This window comes from Dysidea avara, chromosome 1 (genome assembly GCF_963678975.1).
Source record: "Dysidea avara chromosome 1, odDysAvar1.4, whole genome shotgun sequence".
Taxonomy (NCBI): domain Eukaryota; kingdom Metazoa; phylum Porifera; class Demospongiae; order Dictyoceratida; family Dysideidae; genus Dysidea; species Dysidea avara.
In genome coordinates, this window is record NC_089272.1 from 26669004 (window position 1) to 26686145 (window position 17142).

A 17142-nucleotide genomic window follows, 5' to 3' on the forward strand; every position below is an offset into this window, starting at 1 on the left:
GTTTCTGAGCTAGGGCTTAATACCTATAAATGGTGCCAGTTATAAGTGCAACTGCATGCATACACTGTGAAAAATGAGGGATATAAGATGGTATTTCCAGTGGCTTATTGAATACAAAAAAAGCTTGATATAACCTGTAATATATCACATGTAAGGCTTTAGTTAATGTGTTAAACATACTGAAACCACATATGTGATGGTATAATGTGGGCATTATATTAGATATAAGCTATTTCAGGTAGTGTAATAAATAAACTGAAACCATATATGTAATAGTGTAGTATGGATTATACTAAAATATAAGATGAGTATAATACAGGGTTTATATTAAGGCTTATATGTATTCAATAAGCCACTGGAAATACCATATTATATCCCACATTTTTCACAGTGATACTACTGAAAGACAGTGATATATTATAGTTGTTTGATATGACAAATTGTCAGTGCAATGTTTATGTATTTAGACTGCCACTGAGCTAAAGTTAAAAGGGGGTTTCTGTTGAAACCTAGATCCGCCACTGATTAGTGATAAAATTACTATCTGACAATCCAAAATGCTTCAGTTGCACCTCTAAGCACATTAAGTGCCTCTAAGAATAATTATCGTTCAATGGTATACTGATATTTAGGGTGCAACTATTGAGTATTATGGTACTTCTACCACTACTTGGAGCAACTTGGTTACTTGGAGCAACTTGGTTACTTGGGCTGCTGTTTTTGATTGATAATGAATCTGTAGTGCTAGCATTGTACTTTACTATTGTGAACTCCTTACAAATAAGTGCAAGAAACTAATACTGTACAAAATGTCAACAATGAAAAATTAATGTCTACTACTAAATTTCATCACATGTCGAATGACATAATTATGGATTTTCTTACAGGGTTTGGGAATCTTCCTTTTCTATGTTGTTAGAAGCAGAGAGGTATGTATGTATGTTTGTGTGCATGCACATGTGTATGTGTGTATGTGTACGTGTGTATATACATGCGTGCTCGCATACATGTGCATATTCATACACATATGCATGCGTACAGACTGTATGTATCCTATGTACAGTATAGTACACTACATACATACTGTAGTTGTTGGTTAAAACAGTAGATACAATTTACCATAAAGCAATAATCCCCAGCATTCCCATGCTTAAAACAATTGTATGTGTTTTCCCTTTCATTTGCAGTTGAGAAATTTGTCAGAGACAAGATTTTAAAATGGAGAAAAGGAAGAAACTGGAAATCGTTCTCCACAAAGGTGCTGGCATTTATGTACAGTATAGTAAATTTACACGATCATTTCTGATAAACTATACTAGAAAACAATAATCCTGTGCCAAAAACAGCCCAGCTGTAAAAAAAGGCGAGGCCAAGAATGCACAAGTACATGTTCATGGAGTAACCAAAAGACATGATATCAAAATCTGGCCAAGAAAGCATTTACAGTATAGACACTTTTGCGCATTCATTTTCTATATGCTTCACGTTATCACATCCAGCTAGCTGTACATGTGTGCTTGCAATATAAACAATACTACTGAGATGATAAAAGATATTATTACACTGCATTGTTACCAAAATTAATTTAACTAAAAATTTACAATTAGTTTCTACTTGGCCATCTTTTTATTTTAATATACAGTGCAAAAAGATGGCCAAGTAGAAACTAATTGTAAATTTTTAGTTAAATTAATTTTGGTAACAATGCAGTGTAATATCTTTTATCATCTCAGTAGTATTGTTTATATTGTAAGCACACATGTACAGCTACAGTAGCCGGATGTGATAATGTGAAGCATATAGAAAATGAATGCACAAAAGTGCCTATACTGTAAATGCTTTCTTGGCCAGATTTTGATATCATGTCTTTTGGTTACTCCATGAACATGTACTTGTGCATTCTTGGTCTCGCCTTTTTTTACAACTGGGCTGTTTTTGGCACAGGATATCACTACTTTTTGTTGAATAGAGAACATACAGTTAGGTATTATACCACATAGGAGACACTGCATGCATGCATGCATGCTTAAACAGCTTCAGCAACAGATTAGCTAGCTAAATTAGTAGCAAAAGCTTCCAAGTTCAGTGTTTAGAAGCGCTACTAAAAGTGACTTGCTAAGTGAAAATTCATTCAAACTGGAAATAATGTTCAAATTCCCGCAAGAACTCACGTGGTATCTCGCTTGATGTTTCACGTATATAAGAACCGGCAAAGTCGAGGCTACAGTCTTAACTGTTTTTGCTGAAGCAGTGGGTTGGTGATATAACTAATCTAGTCGAAATCTGTGCATGACAAGTGGAGCCGAATCAGCTGCGAGTTGTTGCTGAATGTATGCCTCGGAATGGACATGAAGCCTGACGGTACTGAATGCATCACACTACTGATTCTCCCAGCAAATTGCCGGGTAAGTTCGTATATAGCTAAGTCATTGTAAACGGCTATATAACTATCGTCGTAATTTTAGAATCTCCCATGCCATAGTAGCTTCCTGGGATTATGTACTATGCTTGTGTAGGCCAGCTGGCTTGTTCTAGCTGACCGCGAACAAGTTGAGCTGAACCCTGAGAAAACAGCTAAAAATGAAAGAGGGTATTTTCTCAACGTTTCAACCAACCAAGATGGTTGGTGATGACAACAAAAATGTCAAGAGCAGACCAGTGCTTCCACCAACAGTTCAGGAAAGGTTAATAGGCTATATACTTTTATGGCTTCCTATAATGTATGGTGAAAACTTTGGCTATAAATAATGTGTCAGGCATTTGAATGATTAGCAGGTAAGTCAATACTACAAATGATTTAATATTTTTTGAGGGCTCAGCTCAATGTGTATATACAGTAGGCCATAATTACTATGCATCGATTGATTGATGTGATAATAATATCTAATCCAAAACAGCCAAGTGTAAAAAAACAGTGCGGCCCTCAAAAAGGGTATGGTGAAAAAAGATGTGAAATCCAAGGTGGCGGCCAAGAAATGGCTGTGATGGTAGGTTAATGGTAAAAATTTTTAATAACGACAATTCAGGTGAATTTTTGTGTCGCTTGGTCTTGGCAAAAAATTCACCTGAATTGCCGTTATTAAAATTTTTACCATTAACCTACCACCACAGCCACCATTTCTTGGCCGCCACCTTGGATTTCACATCTTTTTTCACCATAGCCTTTTTGAGGGCCGAACTGTTTTTTTACAGCTTGGCTGTTTTGGATTAGATTTCATTTCTTTTTGTATTTGGGACTTTTTTAACCTGTCTTTTTTTCTTTACCACAGGAAGAAGAAAAGATGAAGCAGATGTACTTTAAATATTTCTGATTTTATCAGTAAATGTACAAATTATATATATAATACATATATTTATTACAGAACTCTCCATGGTGGTTTCTTTGTAACTGAACACTCTACAAGGTGACTTCTTCTTGCTGCCCTCTCTACAGGGTGATTTGTTTGTAGCTAAATTTTGTATAGGTGATTTGTTTGCAGCTGAGCTCTTTACAGAATGGTTTCTTTGTAGCTGAACTCTCTACAAGGTAACTTCTTCTAGTTGATGTCTCTACAAGGTCACTAGTTTGTAGCTGAGCTCTCTACATGGTAGTTTCTTTGTAACTGAACTCTCTACAAGGTGACTTCTTCTAGCTGATCTTTCTACAGGGTGATTTGTTTGAAGCTGAACTCTCTACAAGGAAACTTCTTCTAGCTGATCTCGAGATTTGTTTGTAGCTGAACTCTCTATAGGTGATTTGTTTGTAGCTGAACTCTCTACATGATGGTTTCTTTATAGCTGAACTCTCTACAAGGTAACCTCTTCTAGCTGATCTCTCTATAGGGAGATTTGTTTGTAGCTGAACTCTCTACATGATGGTTTCTTTGTAGCTGAACTCTCTGCAAGGTAACTTCTTCTATTGATCTCTCTACAAGGTAACCTCTTCTAGCTGATCTCTCTATAGGGAGATTTGTTTGTAGCTGAACTCTCTACATGGTGGTTTCTTTGTAGCTGAACTCTACAAGGCATTTTCTTCTAGCTGAACTGTCTCTTTCCATAGTTGCATGAACTCCCTACAAGGTAACTTCTTCTAACTGATTTCTCTACAGGGTAAATTGTTTGTAGCTGATCTCTCTACAGGGTGACTTGTTTGTAGCTGATTTCTATACACGTTACTTGTTTCTAGCTGATCTCTTGAATTCTCTTCAGGGTGACTGCTCTATTAGGATGACTGCATGCTCTATTAGAGTATCTCGATCTCGCACTTGCTTCACCAAGTTGGATTTCGTGTTACAACTCCGTGACTTTAAGTCTGATTCTTCTACACCATTGATGATCCTTTCTAAGATGATTACTCCATCTGTACAACGATTTTCAAAGCATTACCCCAAGCGGTTTATCTGGTAGGCGTGGCAAGCAGTCGTTTTTTATTAGCTAATCTCGATTGCATAATTGTTACACATTGTTGGTTTTTTCGTTGTATCTTCCTGGTTTTTAGCTCGATTTTTTTCAAACCACAAAAGGTTTGAGGTTCAATAGTTATAACCTATTCACCCACCGATTTTTAGCTACTTGCCATATGCGGTTTACCTGTTTTTGTTTTTTTTCTTAAATACAAAATTCTAACTAGCTTAACTACCAAACTAAGTACTTTAACTACAAAACTAGCTACCTTAACTACAAAACAAGCTTAATTAATAACTTAGTTTACCCTGTAGGCGTGACAACATATTGGTGTTATTTTTCGTGAATAATCGCTCATACCTCTTTGCTTGTTTATCGTATTCCAGCCAAAGTTGGTACCGAGATGCGCCTTTATACCCCCCTTCTGTGTGCCAAATTTCAAGGCAATCGGATATGGCGTTCGCGTTTTATAGCAGTTTTTGTAAGTGTGCGAAAAGAGGAAGAAAAATAAGAAGAAAAAAAAACCAAGAAACTAAGCCAATTTTTGAAGTCGCATATCTTGGAACGCTTGAAGCGAATTCGCTCAAATTTGGAATGTGGAGTGCTGAAGTTGGAGGGCATGTCCACAGCAAAAATCGTCTTGTTTCATCAAGGCAGCACAGAGCTACGGAGGTGCGAAAATTGCGTTTTCTTCCTGCCAATATACTCACGGGTGTTGCGCGCCGGCTTCTTGGGCCGCACGACACACTACCGTATGTCTTGTTATGTGGTAGCTACCAAGACCCCACTACTATATTATGAACTCTTGGTGGTACTTCATAGCCAAACACTAGTGTATCTGGCTTCTTGTGCTATTGTAGTCATTTTTTTAAGTTTATGGGATCATCATAATGTAAATGTTTACTATTACAGTATATTCGTGCTATCATTAAAGAGTTTCTATAATGGTGGGTTAAGTGCTGAAACTGTGAAAGGTGATGCGCTGATGGTGGCATTTTAAGTGAACACTGAAGTTTCACAGGCCCTGAAGGGCTGGGGCGGGATTAAAGACGTGCACGGGTAATGTAGCAGTAAGTTACTTCAACTATATCACTACAGCGGGTATGAAACAGCTGGCTATAGCTATGTACGGCCCTGCATGGGCCGGAGTCACGCTATAACGAGTCAGTGGAGGTCGAGGGTGGAGGCATACCGCGGTGAATTTAAAACAAATCAGTGACTAGACTCACAATTAAACCAAGAGTTGACAGCACAATGAAATCAGCCAGCTCGCTATGACTAACCATTAGTCTGGCGTAGTCAACCCGCGCGCGTAGCGCGAGGGTCTGGTGACAGCTGCATTCAGTACCTGTGCCAGCCTTACGAAAAACTGGTGCGTCCAATCAGATCGCTTAGTGACCAATTAACAACATTCTATGACGTTATTCCCGATTTGCCCACTGATTATGGCGAGCTTATGTCTTTTCCACAACCAGCACAAATGTATGGGTTTGTGGAGGAAATAAACGCCATTCAAGTGCAAGTACAGTAGCCGTCGCGCTCTGTTACCGGAAATTGTCCACGTGTTTCGCGCGTATTTTCAAATTTAATTGCATTCCGGTACTGAATGCGGCTGTCGCGCTACGCGCGCGGGTCGGCTACGCCAGACTAGCTAACCACTTCCACACTGTTCAACTGTTAGAAACGGTTTACCTCGAAAGTTTGCTAGGCGCCAACTTCTCCAGCAACTGTCTGTGACTTTGTGGAGGTACAATGCGAAAATGATACTCCGCCAGTATTCGCTTACTGCTGAGGATGAATTTCCTGACTTTGACATTGGTTAAGTTAAGTACGTAGCTAGTAATAAGTATCTAATCCAAAACAGCCAAGCTGTAAAAAAAGTGTGCGGCCCTCAAAAAGGCTATGGTGAAAAAAGATGTGAAATCCAAGGTGGCGGCCAAGAAATGGCTGTGATGGTAGGTTAATGGTAAAAATTTTAATAAACGACAATTCAGGTGAATTTTGGTGCCGCTTGGTCAATTGGCACAAAATTCACCTGAATTGTTGTTATTAAAATTTTTACCATTAACCTACCATCACAGCCATTTCTTGGCCGCCACCTTGGATTTCACATCTTTTTTCACCATAGCCTTTTTGAGGGCCGCACACTTTTTTTTACAGCTTGGCTGTTTTGGATTAGATTTCACTTCTTTTTGTATTTGTATACCCCAAAGCCAGCCTATGGCCTGCTTTGGGACTTTTTTAACCTATCTTTTTTTCTTTACCACAGGAAGAAGAAAAGATGAAGCAGATGTACCTTAAATATTTCTGATTTTATCAGTAAATGTACAAATTATATATATAATACATATATTTATTACAGAACTGTCCATGGCAGTTTCTTTGTAACTGAACACTCTTCAAAGTAACTTCTTCTAGCTGATCTATCTACAGGGTGATTTATTTGTAGCTGAATTCTGTACAGGTAATTTTTTTGCTGCTGAGCTCTTTACAGAATGGTTTCTTTGTAGCTGAACTCTCTACAAGGTAATTTCTTCTAACTGATCTCTCTACAGGGAGATTTGTTTGTAGCTGAACTCTCTACAGGTGATTTGTTTGCAGCTGAACTATCTAGATGATGGTTTCTTTGTAGCTGAATTCTCTACAAGATAACTTCTTCTAACTGCTCTTTCTACAGGGCAATTTGTTTGTGGCAGAATTTTCTACAGGGTGATTTCTTTGCAGCTGAACTCTCTACATGGTGGTTTCTTTGTACTGTAGCTGAACTCTCTACAAGGTAATTTCTTCTAGCTGATCTCTCTACAGGGCGATTTGTTTGTAGCTGAATTCTATATAGGTGATTTGTTTGCAGCTGAGCTCTTTACAGAATGGTTTCTTTGTAGCTGAACTGTCTACAAGGTAACTTCTTCTAACTGAACTCTCTACAGGGAGATTTGTTTGCAGCTGAACTCTCTTCATGATGGTTTCTCTGTAGCTGAAATCTCTACAAGGTAACTTCTTCTAGCTGAACTCCCTGCATGGTGGTTTCTTTGTAGCTGCAAGGTGACTTCTTCTAGCTGATCTTTCTACAGGGTGATTTGTTTGTAGCTGATTTTTTTACAGGATGATTTGTTTGCAGCTGAACTCTCTATATGGTGGTTTCTTTTTAGCTGAACTCTCTACAAGGTGACTTCTCCTAGCTGATCTCTCTACAGAGTGATTTGTATGTGGCTGAACTCTCTTCATGATGGTTTCTTTGTAGCTGAACTCTCTACAAGGTAACTTCATCTAGCTGAACTCCCTACATGATGATTTCTTTGTAGCTGAACTCTCTACAAGGTGACTTCTTCTAGCTGATCTTTCTACAGGGTGATTTGTTTGTAGCTGATTTTTTTACAGGGTGATTTGTTTACAGCTGAGCTCTTTACAGAATGGTTTCTTTGTAGCTGAACTCTCTACAAGGTAACTTCTTCTAACTGAACTCTCTACAGGGAGATTTGTTTGCAGCTGAACTCTCTTCATGATGGTTTCTCTGTAGCTGAACTCTCTACAAGGTAACTTCTTCTAGCTGAACTCCCTGCATGGTGGTTTCTTTGTAGCTGCAAGGTGACTTCTTCTAGCTGATCTTTCTACAGGGTGATTTGTTTGTAGCTGATTTTTTTTACAGGGTGATTTGTTTGCAGCTGAACTCTCTATATGGTGGTTTCTTTGTAGCTGAACTCTCTACAAGGTGACTTCTTCTAGCTGATCTCTCTACAGAGTGATTTGTATGTAGCTGAACTCTCTTCATGATGGTTTCTTTGTAGCTGAACTCTCTACAAGGTAACTTCTTCTAGCTGAACTCCCTACATGGTGATTTCTTTGTAGCTGAACTCTCTACAAGGTGACTTCTTCTAGCTGATCTTTCTACAAGGTGATTTGTTTGTAGCTGATTTTTTTACAGGGTGATTTGTTTACAGCTGAGCTCTCTATATGGTGGTTTCTTTGTAGCTGAACTCTCTACAGGATGATTTGTATGTAGCTGAACTCTCTTCATGATGGTTTCTTTGTAGCTGAACTCTCTACAAGGTAACTTCTTCTAACTGATTTCTCTACAGGGAGATTTGTTTGTAGCTGAACTCTCTACAGGTGATTTGTTTGCAGCTGTACTATCTAGATGATGGTTTCTTTGTAGCTGAACTCTCTACAAGGTAATTTCTTCTAGCTGAACTCTCTACATGGTGGTTTCTTTGTAGCTGAACTCTCTACAAGATAACTTCTTCTAACTGCTCTTTCTACAGGGCAATTTGTTTGTGGCAGAATTTTCTACAGGGTGATTTATTTGCAGCTGAACTCTCTACATGGTGGTTTCTTTGCACTGCAGCTGAACTCTCTACAAGGTAATTTCTTCTAGCTGATCTCTCTACAGGGTGATTTGTTTGTAGCTGAATTCTATGCAGGTGATTTGTTTGCAGCTGAGCTCTTTACAGAATGGTTTCTTTGTAGCTGAACTCTCTACAAGGTAACTTCTTCTAACTGAACTCTCTACAGGGAGATTTGTTTGCAGCTGAACTCTCTTCATGATGGTTTCTCTGTAGCTGAACTCTCTACAAGGTATAACTTCTTCTAGCTGAACTCCCTACATGGTGGTTTCTTTGTAGCTGAACTCTCTACAAGGTGACTTCTTCTAGCTGATCTTTCTACAGGGTGATTTGTTTGTAGCTAATTTTTTTACAGGGTGATTTGTTTGCAGCTGAACTCTCTATATGGTGGTTTCTTTGTAGCTGAACTCTCTACAAGGTGACTTCTTCTAGCTGATCTCTCTACAGAGTGATTTGTATGTAGCTGAACTCTCTTCATGATGGTTTCTTTGTAGCTGAACTCTCTACAAGGTAACTTCTTCTAGCTGAACTCCCTACATGGTGATTTCTTTGTAGCTGAACTCTCTACAAGATGACTTCTTCTAGCTGATCTTTCTACAGGGTGATTTGTTTGTAGCTGATTTTTTTACAGGGTGATTTGTTTACAGCTGAGCTCTCTATATGGTGGTTTCTTTGTAGCTGAACTCTCTACAGGATGATTTGTATGTAGCTGAACTCTCTTCATGATGGTTTCTTTGTAGCTGAACTCTCTACAAGATAACTTCTTCTAACTGAACTCTCTACAGGGAGATTTGTTTGCAGCTGAACTCTCTTCATGATGGTTTCTTTGTAGCTAAACTCTCTACAAGGTAACTTCTTCTAGCTGAACTCCCTACATGGTGGTTTCTTTGTAGCTGAACTCTCTACAGGTGATTTGTTTGCAGCTGAACTCTCCACATGATGGTTTCTTTAAATTTGTAGCTGAACTCTCTACAAGGTAACTTCTTCTAGCTGATCTCTCTACAGGGTGATTTGTTTGTAGCTGAACTTTCTACATGGTGGTTTCTTTATAACTGAACTCTCTACAAGGTAACTTCTTCTAGCTGATCTTTCTACAGGGTGATTTGTTTGTGGCTGAACTCTCTACAAGGAAACTTCTTCTAGCTGATCTCACTACAGGGAGATTGGTTTGTAGCTGAACTCTCTACAGGTGATTTGTTTGCAGCTGAACTCTCCATATGATAGTTTCTTTGTAGCTGAACTCTCTACAAGGTAACTTCTTCTAGCTGATCTCTCTACAGGGTGATTTGTTTGTAGCTGAATTCTGTACAGGTGGTTTGTTTGCAGCTGAACTCTTTACAGAATGGTTTCTATGTAGCTGAACTCTTTACAAGGTAACTTCTTCTAGCTGATGTCTCTACAGGGTCACTAGTTTGTAAATGAATTCTCTACATGGTACTTTCTTTGTAACTGAACTCTCTATGAGGTAACTTCTTCCAGCTGATCTTTCTATAGGGTGATTTGTTTGTAGTGGAATTCTGTATAGGTGATTTTTTTGCAACAGCTCTTTACAGAATGGTTTCTTTGTAGCTGAACTCTTTACAAGGTAACTTCTTCTAGCTGATGTCTCTACAGGGTCACTAGTTTGTAAATGAATTCTCTACATGGTGGGTTCTTTGTAACTGAACTCTCTATGAGATAACTTCTTCTAGCTGATCTTTCTATAGGGTGATTTGTTTGTAGTGGAATTCTGTATAGGTGATTTTTTTTTGCAGTGAGCTCTTTATAGAATGGTTTCTTTGTAGCTGAACTCTTTACAAGGTAACTTCTTCTAGCTGATGTCTCTACAGGGTCACTAGTTTGTAAACGAATTCTCTACATGGTGGTTTCTTTGTAACTGAACTCTCTACAAGGAAACTTCTCCTAGCTGATCTCTCTACAGGGAGATTTGTTTGTAGCTGAACTCTCTACAAGGTAACTTCTTCTAGCTGATCTCTCTATAGGGCGATTTGTTTGTAGCTGAACTCTCTACATTGTGGTTTCTTTGTAGCTGAACTCTACAAGGTGATTTCTTCCAGCTGAATTATCTCTTTCTATAGTTGCATCAATTCCCTACAAGGTAACTTCTTCTAGCTGATCTCTCTACAGGGTGAATTGTTTGTGGCTGATCTCTCTACAGGGTGACTTGTTTGTAGCTGATCTCTATACAGGTTACTTGTTTCTAGCTGATCTCTTGAATTCTCTTCGGGTGACTGCTCTATTAGGATGACTGCTCTATTAGAGTATCTCGATCTCGCACTTGCTACACCAAGTTGGATTGCGTGTTATAACTCCGTGGCTTTAAGTCTAAGTCTAATTCTTCTACACCATTGAAGAGCCTTTCTAAGATGATTACTCCATCTGTACAGCGATTTTCAAAGAATTACTCCAAGCGGTTTATTTGGTGGGCGTGGCAAGCAGTCGTTTTTTATTAGCTAATCTCGATTGCGTAATTGTTACACACTGTTGGTTTTTTCGTTGTATCTTCCTGGTTTTTAGCTCGATTTCTTTCAAACCACAAAAGGTTTGAGGTTCAATAGTTAACCTATTCACCCACCGATATTCAGTTTCTTCCCATACGCGGTTTACCCTGTAGGCGTGACAACATATTGGTGTTATTTTTCGTGAATAATCGCTCATAACTCTTTGCCTGTTTATCGTATTCCAGCCAAAGTTGGTACAGAGATGCACCTTTATACCCCCCTCCCACCCCCCCCCACCTTCTGTGTGCCAAATTGCAAGGCGATCGGATATGAAGTTCGCGTTTTATAGCAGTTTTTGTAAGTGTGCGAAAAGAGGAAGAAAAATAAGAAGAAAAAATGAAGAAACTAAGCCAATTTTTGAAGTCGCATATCTCGGGAACGCTTGAAACGATTTCGCTGAAAAGTGGAATGTGGGGTGCTGAAGTTGGAGGGAATGTCCACAGCAAAAATCGTCTTGTTTCATCAAGGCAGCACAGAGCTACGGAGGTGCGAAAATTGCGTTTTCTTTCTTCCTGTCAATATACTCACAGGTGTTACGCGCCGGCTTCTTGGGCCGCACGACCCACTACCGTGTGTCTTGATATAGTTAGGTAATAAGTAGTAGTATGGTGTAGTTTTCAGTATGTTCGTGTATTTGAACTTCCACACTGTTTGGGTTTGGGAATTGAGGCGGGTGCCTCACATCTCGACGTCACGGCGGCAAGTTTGAATCTTCAAAGAGCACAAAAGCAATCTCATAAACTAACGAACAACTCTTAGCGAAATTAAATGTACAGATACATTGTGTAAAAAGCCCCTGATAGCCGCAGCCTTTTTACAATACGACTTCATGGTTGAAAGAAAATTGCTCCAATGGGATGCGATGAGGAAGCAAATGAAAAAAAGAACGATGCACATTTGAATAAATAATTTAATTAATGCATTGTAAATGGGTGGGCAATGAAACAAACTATTCCAACAATTCGCCTGATGTTTCGTGTGGTAGTTACTCATTATACAGAGGTTACATGCCCCTGGTTCAAGGCAGAATCTTTTAGTAGTAAGGCTGAGATTTCGCCATGCAGATTTTAAAAGATTGCTTTATAGAGTTATCAATAGTGTAGAAGACATCAAGAAGATCTAAATAAACTGTCAGAATTGGCCGACACTTGGTAACTTAAGTTCAATGTTAGTAAATGTAGTTATACGTTGCACAAGATCCTTATCACCACTCACTCACGACTACATGCTTCACAGTCACATCCTAGATATATCTGATCAACATATGTACCTAGGAGTCTTAATCATAAATCACTGTCTTGGTCACCTCACATATCAAATGTTGTCAATAAAGCATCTAGAACACTCAATTTCTTAAAACGTAATCTAAACAAATGTTCAAGGCAAGTTAAAGAATCAGCTTACCTAACAATGGTGAGACCACAACTAGAGTATGCATCTGCTGTCTGGGATCCCTACCACGTTGGAGATATTTCAGAGTTAGAGAAAGTACAACGAAGAACAGCACGCTGGGTGTTGAATGACTATGGCAGATTCAGTTCAGTTTCTCTAATGTTGGATCAGCTAAAATGGCCTACATTACAAGTTCGTTGGAAATTCTCTAGGTTACAAATATTGCATAAGATACACTACCAACAGTTATCACTCCAAATTCCTCATTATTACTTACCAAAAACACGACCAACAAGACAATACCACCATCTTCACTATATCTTACCTACCTCATCCACCACGGCATACCAAAACAGCTATTTCTCAAGAACAATAAAAGACTGGAACATACTACCAAATGATACAATTGAAATTGCAGATACTGATCTATTTATGACTAGACTCCAATCATATTATTGTACCTAATGTATTTGTGTTTATGTGATTCCTGAGCCCACCAGCAGGGCTGACTGCTCAGTAAACAATAATAATAATAATAAAATATAAAAAGATTGCGTAATCGATCCCTCATGTAAAATGACTCACAGTAGTGGTCGCATGTTTATTATTATTGTGGGCGTGCGCTTTGTGCTTCTTGGCCGGTAGTGAGTCTTGATCACAGTAGTGGTCGCGTGTTTATTATTATTGTGGGCACGCGCTTTGTGCTTCTTGGCCCCGCCGGGGACTCACTACCGTGAGTCTTGATCTTGTCTTTAAATGCTGCACCCAAAAATTTTGTGTTAATACTACGTAATGTTTGCACATAGGTGGATCTAGAAGACATTGTTAGGGGGGTGAAGGGGGGCAAGATGTTTTACGATAATGTAACTCGCTTTATTTCGTGCAAAAATTTTTCGTGATTAAAATTTTTGTGTAAAAATATTTTCGTATGATTTACGTCAATGACTGCTCTATTAGAGTAGTTCGATCTCGTATAAAAATTTTCGTGCAAGAAATTTTCGTACAAATTTTGCATACGAAAATGTTTTACAATGAAAAAAAAGCAAATTACGGTAATAGCAATGTTAAATTCCACTAAGAAAAGAAGAATGGAATTCTATGCATTACACAAGTTGCATAAGTTTGGTCTTTGATTGGTATACCTGGATGATAATCTATCATACAGTATGATAGTACTGTATAGTAGGAATCATGGAGGTTAGGGTTTTTCTGGCCAAAAATATCACCCAAAAATCAGCTTCACAATACCATCCTGGTGCCTTGGCAGTATTGGTTAGGTATAACCAAGCCCAAAAGTGCCTTCAGTATGACTCTAAATGCTTCCAATAGATAGCTACAAACTTTTAATGGAATTTTCTACTGACTGACTAACTGCCTGATGCCTTCAGACAAGCATAACTAGATAACGGCTAAGGATACAAGCTTGAGTTTTTACTGTTCGACATCACTTCATCTTGAGATGTGCCTTTTGTATGTACAATGCACGCACGCATCATGGACTTACCTATGTCCTCCTTTGTGTCTTATTTCTTTTTGCTGACAACCAAAGGTGTTAATTCACGGTAGCGCGATGGATTCCCTATAGGAATTGTCCATATTATCTGTGGTGACTGGATTGATTGCAGAGACGCTTCTCCTACTCTTCTTCATTTGTAGCGTTGTGTAACGGGCTGAACATAGCTGAAGCGAAAGCGTAATAGCCACTTCACTTACAAGTCAGTAATTAATATTTGTGGTGCATGTTTAGTCGAAAACATTACCTCTGGGGCCATCCTTCCTTTTGGTGCAGTATGGGTGGGTTCACCAGTCATAATAATGTTACAAAAAAGTAAAGAAACAAGTATAGGGAAAAATTAAGAATTTTAAGATCGATTTGGGATCATAGAAAGAAAGGAGGGAAACAAGGGAGGTCTCCTACACCTGCAGAAATACTAATGGACATTTAATCCCTAATTCAGTCCACCTACCGATTAAATGTCCACTAGTTTATCTGCAGGTGTAGGCGACCTCCCTTGTTTCCCTACTTTTTTCTATGATCCCTAATTGAACTTAAAATTCTTAATTTTTCCTTTTACTTGTATATTTAAGACTCTAGTTGGATCTTCTGAGAAAAAAATTTAAACTAGACCTCCTAGGTTGAATAAGTTATAGTTTCCAAAAGTAATTTATGAATTGTGACTGTTATATTGGAGTAGTGACTGATCTAGTAGAGTATCTTTGCACAAAAATACAAACTTATTTTTCTCAATTGCTTCACAGTGTATAGTTTATAACTATAAAGTGCATTCATAACTGTTTTCTCCTATTTTCCCATTGGCTTTCTGTATTTCAGTACAGTGTACATGTGAATGATTCCCACGCTCCCAGATCTGCCTATGTGCAGTTACTGTATCTAATGTACATACAGTACTGTCACATAATTGTTTAAACAACTTGTTTTTTTGTATTTACTTGACCTCTAATTTAACACATTTTCACTACATTATGCAGTGTGTTGTTTGTAAAAAATGGTACTTTTATTCTGATTGCAGTTGAAGCCAGAGGAGGTTGAAAACACTGTCCTAATGGAATTATACATTATACTGAAAAGCGTTTGGCTACTGAAATACTTCCTGATCAATAAAATATGACAAATGCATAGAGTGATGTGATTAGCCCACTGAATGTGATAGTTCTTAAACTTTGGCTGCCTAGAGAGCATGCAAGATTTCATGCCAGATCATGACTGTCCTAATGTCTTTGTTAATGAACAGAAAAGATGGACAGGAGTCTCACTCAAGAAATAATAATGCCTGAGGAATTTGCAGAATCTCTTACACAGTGTAGCTACTCTTCAAAGACAGTAGTAGCCTTATGCTCCCAAGCCAGTGAGCTAGAAAGTTCCCTTGCCAGTGGGACCAGATGAACGACAAAAAAAAAACATTGCCATTATAATTAGGGAGACATACTGTATTCCATGACATTCCAATGGTGTCTGCCATGTTCAAATCACAAAAAAATATGCATTTCACACATTTTTCATGTTATGCTTCCACCCTCCTTTAAGATGAAGCAAACTGTGCTGAACAGGGAAGCGCATTGTACTGATGCACTTGCACAAATAAAACATTAAAAAACAGTTATAGAGAAGTATAGTGAGCTGTATTGGTTAAATTGTATTATGTAGTTCAACAAAATTAATGATGTTATGAATGTTATAATTATATGTGGTAAAATTCTGAGGTATATGTGGTAAGCCAACAAAGAATGCCACAGTGTACTGTACATTGACACATCAAGTTCACACTACCTACTGCCACGCATTGTTCTTGTCTTCTTACTATGCTTTATAGGATACTACCATGCAAGGACAAACTTGGAATTCCGACAACTTTCTATTGCAAAAACAAAGCATGGATTGGGAGTCAAGTAAGACACACTTTAGCATACATAACATAAGTCAATGACAGTATATGCCAAAATAATAGTGAAAAGAATATTAATTATGTTTGAAGCAAGTTTGGAAGCAAAAATACAATTTAAAGTATACAGATCAATATACAGTACTTTAATAGAGCAAATTATTATTATAATAACTGTGATAGGACAGTCAATTGTTTATTGCATTACAACTGTTACAGTCCTAAATATCTTGTCATCTAAAAGTTCTATACTTCCTTGTGCTAGGTTGTAATGCATTTTTTAATGTATTGATAAATCAAGAGAAGTTATTATATTCTGTAATCTAAAAACTTGTGTACGAAACATGAATGCCTTTGCTATCATGTAGCTGCAACTTACACACCACAGGTATAAACCACAATACTGCACATGTGTATACTCAGAATATAGTTTATTGAGAACTGCTAAACACCTAATATTATGTGCGTACTAACTATGCATATCTGGATAACAGGTGAAGGTGCTTCTACTAAGGATGATAGCCACCAAGAAACTCTGTAAACCTGCATATGGAATTACTGAGAATTACTAAGCTAGTTGTTTACGTCGTTTGAATTTTATAATGTGTCATGTCTGATGCATATACTTAGCTGCATGGTAAAATATAAGAAACGACACTATGGATGCTTTAGTTAATATTTTGTACTGTAAAATATATCTAATCCAACACAGCCAAGCTGTAAAAAAAGAGTGCGGCCCTCAAAAAGGCTATGGTGAAAAAAGATGGTAAAAATTTTAATAACGGCAATTCAGGTGAATTTTGTGCCAAGACCAAGCGGCACCAAAATTCACCTGAATTGTTATTAAAATTTTTACCATTAACCTACCATCACAGCCATTTATTGGCCGCCACCTTGGATTTCACATCTTTTTTCACCATAGCCTTTTTGAGGGCCGCACTCTTTTTTTTTACAGCTTGGCTGTTTTGGATTATATAATACTTACTATCAAAGCAGATTTTGCATAGTTAATTGATGTATTTACAAGTCACAATTTTGTAATTCCATTGCATACAGGTAAAGGTAACACTGACAGCAGTGGCTAAAAAACTATTTTTTACAACTAGCCAAACCTGAGAGCGGGGA

The 17142-nt window shown here is 38.0% G+C and overlaps 1 long non-coding RNA gene across 1 annotated transcript; it reads left to right on the forward strand.

Annotated features, from left to right (window-relative positions):
• Positions 1-884: 884 nt before the first annotated feature.
• LOC136249332 (uncharacterized) lies at positions 885-16685 on the forward strand. The gene is made up of 4 exons (XR_010698161.1): positions 885-929; positions 1188-1258; positions 15949-16024; positions 16512-16685. It is a non-coding gene; the product is annotated as an uncharacterized lncRNA (long non-coding RNA).
• The last annotated feature ends 457 nt before the right edge of the window (positions 16686-17142 follow it).